This window comes from Strix aluco, chromosome 3 (assembly GCF_031877795.1).
Source record: "Strix aluco isolate bStrAlu1 chromosome 3, bStrAlu1.hap1, whole genome shotgun sequence".
NCBI lineage: Eukaryota > Metazoa > Chordata > Aves > Strigiformes > Strigidae > Strix > Strix aluco.
Window position 1 is genome coordinate 44,216,087 of NC_133933.1, and position 12,826 is coordinate 44,228,912.

Here is a 12,826-nt window from a genome sequence, read left to right on the forward strand (position 1 = left end):
TGTGGCTAATCTCTAAATGGTGGGTTTGATACTTTGTAGGGGAGATTGGAGCCTGGCTGCTAAGGAATGTTTATTTTTGTGTTCTTGCCTAATCATTGTCACAGATGATTCAGCAAGAGCAGAACCGCCACTCTGCCTGGAAAAAATTGTGCTGGAGCTTGCTCTTGTTCAATTTTGAGTGGAAATGAACAAAAATATATAAAAAGCTGTCCTTGTGCTCCCAGAGGGTACTTTTCTGCATTTTGAGGCAGGGATATTGAGCTAAAATTGGAGAAACTACACAGGTAGAAACATTATTAACATAATTAATGGCTTATGTAAACCAGGAATGATGTCTGGAGGATGTTTTGCTGTCTGCAAAAACCCAGATACCTAGCAGGTATCTACAATTCCACATCTTGATGTTATTTAGCCAATTTTCTCCTGCCATGAGGAGGTCAACAGTCATGTACCTTCTGTGTTGGACACTGTCAAGCCTTGTTTACTGTCATTAGAAGGTCCCAGGAGAAAGCTGGTGAGTTTTTGGCAGTTTGTGGTAGAGGAGAGAGCTACAGCTGCAGAGCAGTTGTTGTCATAACACCTATTCATCATTATCCCTCCCATCATGAATCACCTCCTGATAACCAACCCCTCTTTGTTTACATCCATCACATCTAGAAAACCTGCACTTGCTTCCAGGAATCACATCTCTACCTGGGAAAACTCTGGCCAGTTTTGTGCCAGTATTTCTTCCCCAAACCCAGAAAATTCTCGAAGTCTCCCTGCTGAGAGAACAGGGACAGCTTTTCAAATGTTTTGTTCACTTCCACTTAAAATTCAACCAGAGTATCTAAATTAGGAATGCTGCTACATTCCAGCTCAGAAAGCTGCAGTGCTCTGTTACAAAGAGGGGCTTCATCTCCTCCTTGTCATCCAGAACCCCGTCTTTCTGGATCGCCTGGTCCATTCGCCTAGGTGGAAAGCTCGGTAGGGGGCTCATGTTGTACCCTTCCTTCTGTGTCTGGTACAGTGTGGAGCACCATGTCAGCGCCGCACTAATACACAAGAATAATCAGCTCATCAAATCAGCTTCATTAGTTGGAGCTCGAGAGCACAGCTCCGCTGCCCAGCCCCGCAGACACGCAGCCTGCCTCACCGCTCCATCTGCTGCAGCCGAGCAGGAGGGGTCTGCCCATTCGGCTGTTCACGCAGAAGTGCAAAAGCCCGGGACACCGGGGGTACTTCGAGCATGTGCCATGTTCCTGCCTGACACATGTCACCAGGGGACTGCTGCTCCTCCCCTGTCTCTCGTACATAAGACCAAATCCAACTCCAGAGCGCCAGCAATGAAGCCGCTAGAGAGAGATTTTAGACCACTGATGATTTCCCTGGTTTTTGTGGGGAGGGGAGCAGGGTCTGCTCCCAAAATTCTGCCTTGTATGTCTATCACAACATGGACGCCCGGAGGCCACCTTATGCTGCTGGTGGGTAGCCCCGCAGTGGGGACCCTTGCTAGGAGAGGGGAGAGTCAGCAGGGCAGAGGCTGCTGGAAGGTGGCGTGTCCCCACAGCAGGCTCAGGGTTCTGCAGTCCCTGTATTTCGATAGCAGAGGAGCGGGACACCAGCAGGTCACGAGTTTCACAGATTTGTTCACTGCTTGGAATTTCTGAGCGAGAGTATTTATGGATAGCTCTGGAGTTATTTTTATGGGAATGGCTCTGTAACTAAGCACTTCAGCAAAAAATCAGGCCATCATGTAGATGAAAAGGCAGGTGGAGAGGGCTTCGCTTGAGTGTATCCAGCTTGGAAATGGATGGGTGTAAGCACCTAGCAGGCGCTTGCTATGAAAACTGCTAGGGCCGGTTATCTTCACAAATGCTCTTCTTCAAACAATGATGAATAATAAACACATGTATAAATCTCTCAGTCTTTGGTATTGCCAAGGGTCTGTGCAGAAGTATCTGTTGCTTACACTCAAGTTCTCTCTCTCTCTTTCTCTCTGTGTATTTTTAGCATGGATGGAGATATAGTCTCAGAAAATGTAATGACATGTGACATGCAGGATTCATATGTATCTAGGCAGTATGGGAATGTACCATGTAGGAGGAGATGTAACATACTGCTTGGCTTCTAATACTCATTACTTAAGCATAATAAGGCGCATTATGGAATCAGATAAGGGGGCTCCCCATTGCGCCTAAGCATTAGAAGACATATGTTTATCCTGTACCTGTACTCTCCCTTTGCTTTATGTCATTACATTCAAGTCGATTCATGCAATATTGATTGAAGATTTACACTGGCTTGGGAAAAATGCTCTAGGTGTTTGCCTTTAGAAGATGATCAGTTTTCACAAGAAACAATTTTCAACTTGATTCTGCCTCGCCATTAACAAATATCTGCTAATAAGTCCAATCAGATACCAAGGCAATGCTATGGCAAATCACCCAATGTTCAGGAGAATTTCTCTGCTGATTTTAAGAGAGTCAAAAGGCAATATTCTGTCCTGGGATTACCTTTGTAACTCTAACAAGATGAGACAGTGAAGTTTTGCTTTGTAAGTGGTTCTAACGAAATGTTTTTCCAAAAAATAGCATGTTTAAGGAAGCATTTAATGTCCACAGTATCTGCCACTGGGAGGAAGTGTCTCAAACAGAAGGGATCAGCCTCTTTCCTCCCTTGTTTTCACATTGCAACCTAGTTTTAACAGGAGCTGTAGCCTGCAAATGGATACAGAAAAGGGCTGGCAAAGGATCTTAATATCATAGTTCAAGCAAAAATGCCTATTTTCCTAACCAAGGTTTGAATTGCATTGTAAAGATAGACACTGGAACGGTTGACAGCTTTAACAAGAAAACTGTGACTGCAATCCTAGTGCAAACCATACATCTTGTGAGATCAAGTGGAATGCTCTGTACAGATGCCAAAAAGAGATGAATTTTTAAAGCCTGTTTTTTTATTAGTAGTTAATGGTGTATATTTAGCACTGAAAAGATCATTTGACAGCACATCAGTCTTGCCAGATATATGAGTAAAAGGAAACTCAAAAAACCACACTTGTGTGGGGTCTTTTTAGTCTGAAATTTTAGGAGGAACCAACTTACCGGATGCGAACTCTGCTGAACTAGATGGAAAGACTGCCATTGATTTCCATGGACTTTAGATCAACCATAAGGAGAGGAAGCAAAATGCATGCTAGGATGTTTCCTTGGTTATTTGCCTGTCCTTTTAAATGCTATATGTGACATTTTAAAGTTCAGGTGTTAAAAAAGGAATGATAGCTTCATGAAGGGTTTGTCAGTGAACTGCAGAGTTTAGAAGGCTGTTAAAAATATGAATATAAATGTCTCTGTGCATACACACTACAGGGACAGAATTTAATTTAGCTGGAGCTGGTGGTACCTGACACTTTCTGCTATGAGAGCCTGTTTTCAGTTTTCTATAACTTTGCCAAGTTTTAACCATTCAGTGTCTACCTCACACTGAATATTTTGCATCTCTTGATTCCACCAGCAAGGTGATGAAAAGCTACCCAGTATCGCAGAATGGAGAAGGCAATCAGGGGATCTGGCCACACGGGAGAAGGAGTAAGTGACAGCGAGAGAAGCATGCGGGTGGACAAAGAAGGAGATAAAGTGAAATGGAAGGTAAATCATATGGGGGCAGCCAGACATGAGAGAGAGTGATGGGGTGAGGTGAAGGGCTAGGCCAGCAGGAGAGGCAGCCTGGGAGAGAAACACAGGAAAGGGTGAGGAATAAAAGACCCCCAAAGCAATCTGAGCAGTAAATCCTTGAATCACGCATTCATCTTCTTTAGTTTTTTTTTTTCTTTTTTCCCCAGGCTAAAGAAAATGATTTATGCAGCACTAAGCATAAGGGGGCCCCATTCTCCACTGGCTGGTAAGCATTGCTGTGAGGAACACAATGACAGCAACAGCAAAGACAGGAGAAGATGCCTGTTGTCATTTCAAAAGCCCTGAGAATGACTCATTGGTCAGACTGCTCCCAAGAAGAGTTGCTTATCGCAACTGTCTGCTTTCTTTTCCCGTTGAGATTGCAGTTTTTGAATTCATTTTCCAAGCACTAGGAAGAGGCTACAGGACCTCAGAAGAAGGCAGAAGAGCTGCGAGGGGAAAGGGAGGGCAAGGACAGGGGGGGATGAACAAAGACACACAGTGAGGAGGGAGACAAAGCACAGATAAGGAAAGAGAGCAAGTGAGGAGATGCAGAGAGGGGAGGAACCACCAGCTGGGGGGCAAAAAGCCACATAAAAAATCTCTCAGCATTTGTGACTCTACCCCAATGTATGTGTATGTTCCCTGTGCAAACATTTCTTCCCAGAGATGCTTCATCTCCTGGGTACAGGACGGGCACAGCATCAGTAGGAAGGACAGCTGAAGAGGTTAGATGTTGATACATCAAAGGGTGTACCCCTGTACACCACGCCAGTAGAAATGCTTGAGGAAAGTCCCAATTCCTGTGTTCTCTCACTCTCTAGCTGCTAGCTTTAAAACCTGATTTCCAGGAAGCAGCACACATTTTCTTGTCCACTGACCGTGGGACCAAATGCCAGCCCCATCTGGGGCAGGGTGAAAGTCTCCCATGTTGAGGTCCACTGACACATTGTGTATCACATCTGTTTTGTGGAGTTGTTTATGTGAGGTCCTGCTAACATGCACTCTCCTTCGCAAGCAGCCTGTGTCTGCGTGTGTCCCTGATCCGCAGATTAATGATAAGATTATGCTTGTGGTAGCTGCCTTGTTGCACTGCTGCTGGGAGACAGCATATAGGCAAGGAGGTGTCCCTCATGCTCTAACGGCATGTACCCATCACAGGCATTTGTGTAAGGAAGGTTATTTTGGAAGTGCAAGGAATCACACGATTCCGGCACAAATGTTTCCAGGAGATGTTGCTCTTCCTGCATCTGTTCGAAAGGGGAAAAGAAAAGGGGAAAGGTAGAGGGAGGTTTCCAGCCAGCCCCATTAACTTTTACAAATGAATTCTTTAACAAATGCAGCCACCCCCTCGCAGCATTAATTTTGCACACAAGGGTGCACCAAGTTCATGAGCATGCCCCCGTTCATAGCTGCCTGGCAAGGAATTAGGGCAAAAAAAGAGAAACACATGAAAATGTCATCCTGGACTTGTTGGTAAACAGGTTATTTGGAGTCTTGGCTAATAATTTTCTCAGACGGATCTGTCACCCAACCTTAATGGCATTGTCTCTGTGTGTGGCCACCATAAGAAAAGATTTTTGTTCTTTTTTTCGTGTTCAGAAATTATCCACACACATTCCCTAAACATTTGATGGGTCTTAAGAGTATGAGGCATTTTCAAATGGCTGCAGAAGCCCTTCTGTGGCTAATTTATCCACGTGAATATTTATTTCCTATTAACGACACCATTCCCCTGATGGATGCAATCATCTGTGGCAGTTAGGCTGCTTTGCATGACAGGACCCTAAGTGATGACCAAGAGAAGAGGGGAAGATACAGATGTATGGGTGGAGTGGAGGAAGGAGGCTAGGCAGGGTGACTACTGTGGTTTAAACACTCCTCAGTTGTGAAGAGGTCATGGCTTCTCCTGTTTGTCTCGCTTTTCCTTTCACAGATAGTCTGGTGACTACAACCACCACCACCACAACCTTGGTAAGTAAATAAGGTCCATAACACCAGCAGAGGGAATCAGTAGTTTTTATTCACTAAAATATGCATTGGTTTTTTTTTTTTTAAAAAGCTGTAGTCACACAGCTGTAGTCTGGACTCCCACGTTTCAGCTGTTCCCTCTGTCCACAGGCAGAAGTAATGCGTCACTTTCTGAATTGTTTCTTTAAAAAAGAAATAAAAATTAGTTAATCAACAGCAGCAGTAACGCCAAGTAGAAATGGCTCAGCTCCAGCCAGGAGAGACAGCATTGCCCCTATGACTCAACTTGTAGCAGGTAATAGCTGCGAAGCTCAGCGTTGTTTTCAGCACATACTGTCCCCCCCTCAGCCCCAGAGGGAGGAGACTGGCCTGCCCGACCAGCACCCAGCACTGCCGCGGCCCACCATGCTGTGGTTCACAGGTCCACCTGGGCACTGAATAGAGCTGATTCTGTTAAAATTTAAGAGAGGCTCAAAACACGGCACATTTGAGCAGGCTGCCACAGGCCCCCAGAGCCGCAGCCTGGCTGCAGCCTGGGCAGGAAAATGCTGCGTTCCCCGGCAAGACGCACAGGATTTCCTGCAGCGGGTCAAGAAAACATACCTTCCCATTGTCCCCACCATGTCACAGGGAGTCCTTGTGCTCCGCCGGGGACAATGTCAATTCCTACCCTGGCAACCAAGGAAAACAAGGAAGGTTGTTTGGCATTTTACGCAAAGCTGCCGCCTGCCTCCCTCACCAGAAAGGCCTGGCACTGGGAGAGATGGCCTTCCTCATGGCCACTAGCGAATGTCCCTCGCCGGTTGTTGGTTGGCTGCTGAAGTGGAAAATCTGTGGCAGCCCAAGGGAAAAAAAGCTGTATTTAAGACAAACAAATGTTTGGGGGGGGAGACAGGGAAGAGGGAACACCAGCCAGCTTCAACACATGGTGCTGACTCCCGCCCTCGGCCGGGAACGGTGGGCAGGCCGCAGCGCAGCTGGGCGCGAGGCCTGGCTGGGTGGCCAGGGAGGGCCTGGGCAGTGTGTTTCAGGCCAGGGCCTGGCCTGGCTGCGGTGAGGGGAGTGTCCGGCGAGGAAGGCCTGTGCCAGAGGCGTGGGGCTAGTGCAGGAGGCCGTCTCACTGCCTTGCAGCATGCCTGGGGCTGGGCTCGGCGGCCATTCCTCCATCATCCTCAGGTTAACTGTAGAGTGGGCTTCATATTGCCCTGTCCTGATGTTCAGTGTATTTGCTGTTATGGTTGCATTTTTCCTCCTCTAAAATAACTTTAACATTAAAAGAATGGTCATAGAGAGGAAACTGCAGTCTTACGTTCTTACAAAGCCCGGGGACTGAGTCTTTTAATGGATGTTGAATGCACAGAAATGCAACACACCATGCTGGACCTCAGTGATGTGGCACAGATCTCGCCAGCACGTGTGTCCAAAGCACTACGAGTCCTGTCAGCGCAGACTGGATCCTGACCCACTTTGGAGTCCTGTGATGGAGTTCAGGAAAGTCTCAGCTTTGATGCTGCTGAGCTGGCACACCTCCAGGATTAAAGGCACTATTTGCTTCCTGTAATACTTTTGTGAACCTGTGTTTGCTTTTTGTCATAACACCAAACCAACAAGTGCGGCATGAGACAGAGAGCCTGGAAAGCAGTGGCAAAGATTATAAGAACCCGAGCATTTTACTGCAGCTTAAAGCAAAGAAATTCTCACTCCGACCCTTTAAAATAAGGTCATCTCAAAATACACATGGAAAAAGTGTAAATCAACTTATTGTTAACAGTGACACATGGATATGTTTTTGTTTTTATACTGATAGCAAGAAAATCTCTGAAAAATTGACTTGAATAAAAAAATATCAAATTGTAAGAGCTAAAAAAACACACACCCAGTGCATAGGATGTTACCTCTGGGCTCAAGAAATGATGTTTCAGTTTCTGGCTAAAGTACAGATTTTTCCTCCGGTTTTGAAAAGTCAGTCTGTTCTATGTTTCAGTGCCCCCTAGAATACCAGACTTGTTTGAATAATGCTGATTATTTGCTTGATTAAGGATTGTTAATAAACCCCAGCAAGAGGTGAAGGTGAAAATACTTAAAATACAGCCCTAGACATAGAAGTGCATATAGGCCATGCTCCTAGGCTTCAGAAGTGCCCCTGCCACTAAACCAGGTGCAGACTCAAACTGCCATGAAACAGAGCCAGCGTTATTGTTTGGCAAGGTCCATGGAGGGTATCGTGTAGAAGGCTGCCCATTCAAAGAAAGGGAAAAAGGACACATATAAAGAGATTTCAAACATATTTTACTGTTAGGAAAAAAAAAAAAAAAGAGTTGAAGAGTGTTTGTCCAGGAAGGGGGAACATGTGTCTTTAAATTTGTCATAGATAAATGGGCAGAGGAAATAGCAGCCAAGATTTCCTTGTCTGAGAGGCTGAAGCTAATACTGTCATCTGTGGTTAAGACCCATTTGTCAAACAGAGTATGCTGAGAATAAAGAAAATCAAGTCTCCCTTCCCTTTTTAATTTGACTTAATTAGCCGTAATTCCCCATACTGAAATAAAGGCATTTCCAATTGCAGGACACATTTCTGTGCCCTTACTTTCACTAACGCAAATACATAGCTCCGCATGCAGGGAAAGCAAAAGCCGAACAAATGTGCTGCAAAAACAAGATGCTCCACTACACTCACCTCCTTCCTTGGGAGAGGAGGACAGAACAAACAACACGTGGCAGATGTTAGCCACACAGTTCAGTGCCCTACTGGGAGGCATGCAAATACTATCGTGATACACAGCCTGGGAGAAGCTACATAGGAGAAAAGAGCGCACTTGTTGTATGCATGTCAGATTTGCCCCTCCATAGCTAGGAGGAGGCATGCACTCATAGCACGGCACGGAGTACATAACGCAATTATAATTGGGTGCAATATGTTCACAGCATTTAAAAAAACGTTGTCTTAAAAAACTGAGTGCCACGTTCAGATGGCTTAAATTCCCCATGAGCCCCTGTGCCTACTGCTTCCTACTGGCTGCTTCTGGTCCTTCAGCGGTGCCCAGCCAAGAGGAAACTTCAGGGCACAGATGGAGTTCAGGCTAGACAGTCCATAACCTTCACTGGATCCCGCTGGCATCCTGTGGTGCGAAACCTGCATCCCAGAATTACTTGGAGCAGTCGTCCTCCCGAACCCGATGAGCACACTTGCCTAAAATAGTCACTTGCAAAGGTGTGGCGAGGCCAGCCTTGGGGCTCTCAGAATTGCTGAGGGGGACTGTGAGCCTCAGAATATCCTTGTAATTTGTCTGTAATGTTAAACTTTAAATAACTGCCTTCCTCTTTCACTCCTTTCTACCTCGGCTAAGAAATGCGACATGCACTGTGTAAAGGGACTGTCACCAGCTGTTAATAAGAAAGCAGCTTTAGCTTCTCTCCGCTTCTCTTGTTCACACGTAGACAGTGTTGGAAATCAGTGAAAACGGGTGTAGCCCCTCTGCTACCGCCACCGCCACCTCCCACAAAGAGAGCAAGTGAGAAAGGGAAGAGGAAAGGTTGAAGAAATGGGCTGACCTACTTAGGTACTGCGAAGGACGAGCATGCGGGCTCTGAGTGCTGGGATGGCTGCGCGCGTTTGTTCTGGGCACCTACTGTTACCCTGGCATGCCTCCAAACAAATGGCTTTACACCCAATTCCAAAACAGCTCCTTCCTCCTCCTCTTCAAAATATGCCCTCCCCACCGTGCACGCTCTCCCTGTGATCCTTGCCGCCTTGGTTTTAAAACGGCCGCTTCCCCGAGCAGGCAGCCAGCCCCTGTCTTCTCACCCACCTGTTAATACCTGGCCTCCTGTTTGTCACATGGCAGCTCTGGGCTCTCGACCAGGATCCCCCCCCTGCTCCTGTGCCGCAGCCACTGCTTCCGGCATGGGCCACCTGGCCCTCCTGTCTCAGCTGAGAGGGGACAGGACCTAACTGCAGGGTAGGTGGCTGTCAGCGAGCGGACCCGGCTTGTGAGGAGTGGTTTCCAGAAGCAGGAAGGAGAGAGGAGGCAGGTCTCCTTGCTCTCGGGAGCCCTGACTCAGACCCCTTCCTGTGTGTCGCACGCCGCCCCCTCCCCTCCGCTGGCTCCGAGCCCCCGAGTGGCATCATTCGAACCCTGCGAGTTAGCCAGCCTGAAAATTATACCCACTGGGATCTGGCCAGTTTGCAAAGCCTAATATCAGCGATTGCAAGGTGGGATCAACGCATTCAGGCGACACAAAGATTGCATTATAAACCCTTTTGGATTTAGATGGCAAATGATCCCTTTGCTCTTCAGACGGTATTTCTGGCAATTCAGAGCAGTTACAATTGCTCGTCAGAACAACCAAAAGTGCTTCCCTGGCAGCACGGCATATCTTACTGAGAGACTGGAAGAACCTTCTTTGGTTTCTATATAAAACCCACTGATGACTCATATAGGACTCAGAAATTGTCCTAGTTAGAGATAAATGGGAAGATACACTGCAGATCTGGAGAGTGAAGCTTGAGTCACAGAGCTGGAACCGGGATCAGAAGGCAAACTTCCCCGAAGTTTGGGGTCTTAGGGAGACAAAGAGGGGTTTGTTTGCATTTTTCGCGCAAGCATCACGTTTGGCATTTCTTCTTTCTCTTTTCCTTCCCACTTCCTCACTGGATGTGTTCCAGAATATGAGACGTCTTTTAGTTCCTTTTGTCTACTCCCTCTACCACCTTTTGTCTTGCTTCACACCAGTAATGTCTCGGAGGCAATTAAAAGAGGTTCCACTGAGTTCCACAATGCCACATCAGCTTCGGTCCCTTACCAAAGACTATGTAATGACGTTACACACACAAACTGCAGTGAAAGATCATTACTAAGGGTGGCAAAATCAAGTGCTGAGAAGCTAGAAAAGGCCACTGCTAATCTGGGTTGGGGAGCTTCAGTTTGGCCCCTCTGTGCATATGCATGTTGCAGCAGTCTTTAATTACATGAGCATAATCCTGCACTGTTTGTCCCACAGAACCCCCGCCTCATCCAGCTCATGGAGCAGGTGGTGCTCGCTTAATGAGCAGCTATTTATATTGGGTCTGTGCTCAGCCCGAGACCCCGTGCCTTGTTCACTGAACACTGTTGAGACCCCGATGTGAAGATGGAGCAATTCACTTTCCTGCAGGCTTTTCTAGTATACTCAACACTGTTATACCAGTGGGCTTCTTTTTCACAACAGCTTTCAGAGGTAAATTAGGTGGAATTATTCCTGTTTATAGACGGTGGATTACACAGGGAGATGAGAAGGGTCCAGTTCTTTGACGTGACCCCTGCATGGCTCCTGGGCTTTCTGTGCTCCACACATGGGTTCCCGCCTGCATGTGGGAGCTCAGGACTTCTACACAAAAGACTGTAGAAGGCACTCTTAGTATCCACTGTGGAAAATCTGCTTTCAATGATTGGCCTTACAGCATGTAGGATCTTCTGGAGCCTTACAGGATTTTCTTCATACACAAATACTTGCCAGAAATAATAGTGGGAAAGAGATTCTCTCAGAAAAACTTTTACAGCTCTTGCACACTAGTTATCCAAACCAGCTAATTTTAAAATATTAATCTCTCTATGAGTCATTTAATATACCCTTCACTTATTTGTAGATTGGAAAGGACTTTCACATCCTCATTTGATACTGATACGTTACCCCACTTCTTTCCAAGTAGAAAAGATATATGCACTGAGTATTTCTGCATCATTAACAATGTTGGCATCCCCCCCACCAATAATAGGCTGATGCCAATTCCTTTTGCTTCTACTACATTAAATAAATCGTTCTTGACCTTCTCAGTCTGCTGTTTCCCCTGCTCTTTGAACCTTCTTTTTTTTTGTTAAAACTTGGTAAGTTATAATGCCTCTTGTCTGGTCTCTCCTGACCTTTCATTTGCATTTTTTTTCTGGCAAGAGATGGCTCCTCTTTGCCTCATAAACAGAATGAGTTGTCAGACAAATCTACCCTTTTTCTTAATTGTGAAAACTTGACCTCTTGACCATATAATGACCTGAGTATTCTTACATACCCTTCTTGGTGTCTTTGCAAATTTTTACTCCCAGTTTTCCTCACGTTTCTTATCACCCTGAGGTATTAGTCCTTCTTAAGTGTCAAGGGTATTAGCCCTTCTCAAGGGGGATACTCCCTCTGGTGTAGTGAGTTCAGTCAGGTCACGAAAAATTTCCCTAAGCAGCCATCAACTTCCAGTCCATTGATCTTCACACACCATAAGGAAGTCCAAACTGGAATTCCCTCATGGTGGCTGCTGTGTCTCTTTTGTCAAAGATGTCTCATCTACAGTGCTCTCCTGTGAACACATTTCTCCAAATTGGAAATCTGTTGGGATCCCCCATAATAGCACAGCTCTTGCCAGATGCTGTAGGAAAGTCACTAAGAAATGCGCTCTGCTGGTCACTGTTGGTCTGCCCATTCCTTTTCACACTTTGGCCTGTTCTGTCTCCTGCCCTCTAAATGGCCCAGTCTCTCTGCTCACAATTCTTGCCTTCTTGTTTCTCTTGCCTTCTAGATTTCAAACTTATTTAGCCTGGGCTCCTTATCTCATGAGATCCAGTGTCTCCCTAAGAGCTTGCTCTCTGATTTATGGTCTACACCTTTCTTCTCATACTGGCCAAGAGGCCTAGTTAAACTTTCCTGAGCTTTCTGTCCAATTCTGGCGCTCCTCTCCATCTTCACTTTGACAGTTTTACTTTTTGTCCCAGCCCATCCTCTGTAACTACTTTCTTATCACATTTGTCTTCCTTCCTATCTGATCATCCCCAGCCTTCCTCCTGCCCCAGCCCCACAGATGATCCTGTTGTCTGCCCACAGCTCCTCTCCTGTGCTCGCTCACTTCAATACTTCGTTGCTCCCCACCCCTGGCTCCCATTCCCAGCCTACTTGTCTAGCTATTCCCAACCCCAGTTGATTTTGCTCTTCTAGCTCTGGTGTCAACAGACCCCTTGCTTCAGTCTTTCCATCCCTTTTCCCAACCTCATTCCAGTTGCTGTCTCTTCTGCGTTTGAAGCCTCCAACTTAAACAACCCCTACTAGGAATGTCACTGAGGCAGTAAGTTGACTGAGCAGAAAGTACTCAAGGTTTGTGATCTGCAGTCCTGATTCCCTGGTCATCCGCATCAGAGACCTCAACAGAGCCTCTGCTCACCCATCTGGAAGTCAGCTGAGAGGCA

The 12,826-nt window shown here is 46.3% G+C and overlaps 1 long non-coding RNA gene across 1 annotated transcript; it reads right to left on the reverse strand.

Annotated features, from left to right (window-relative positions):
* Positions 1-5,654: 5,654 nt before the first annotated feature.
* Positions 5,655-9,544, reverse strand: LOC141921750 (uncharacterized). Its single transcript, XR_012622764.1, has 2 exons — positions 9,434-9,544; positions 5,655-5,806 (listed from the first exon to the last, which is right to left on the reverse strand). It is a non-coding gene; the product is annotated as an uncharacterized LOC141921750 (long non-coding RNA).
* Between the last annotated feature and the right edge of the window lie 3,282 nt (positions 9,545-12,826).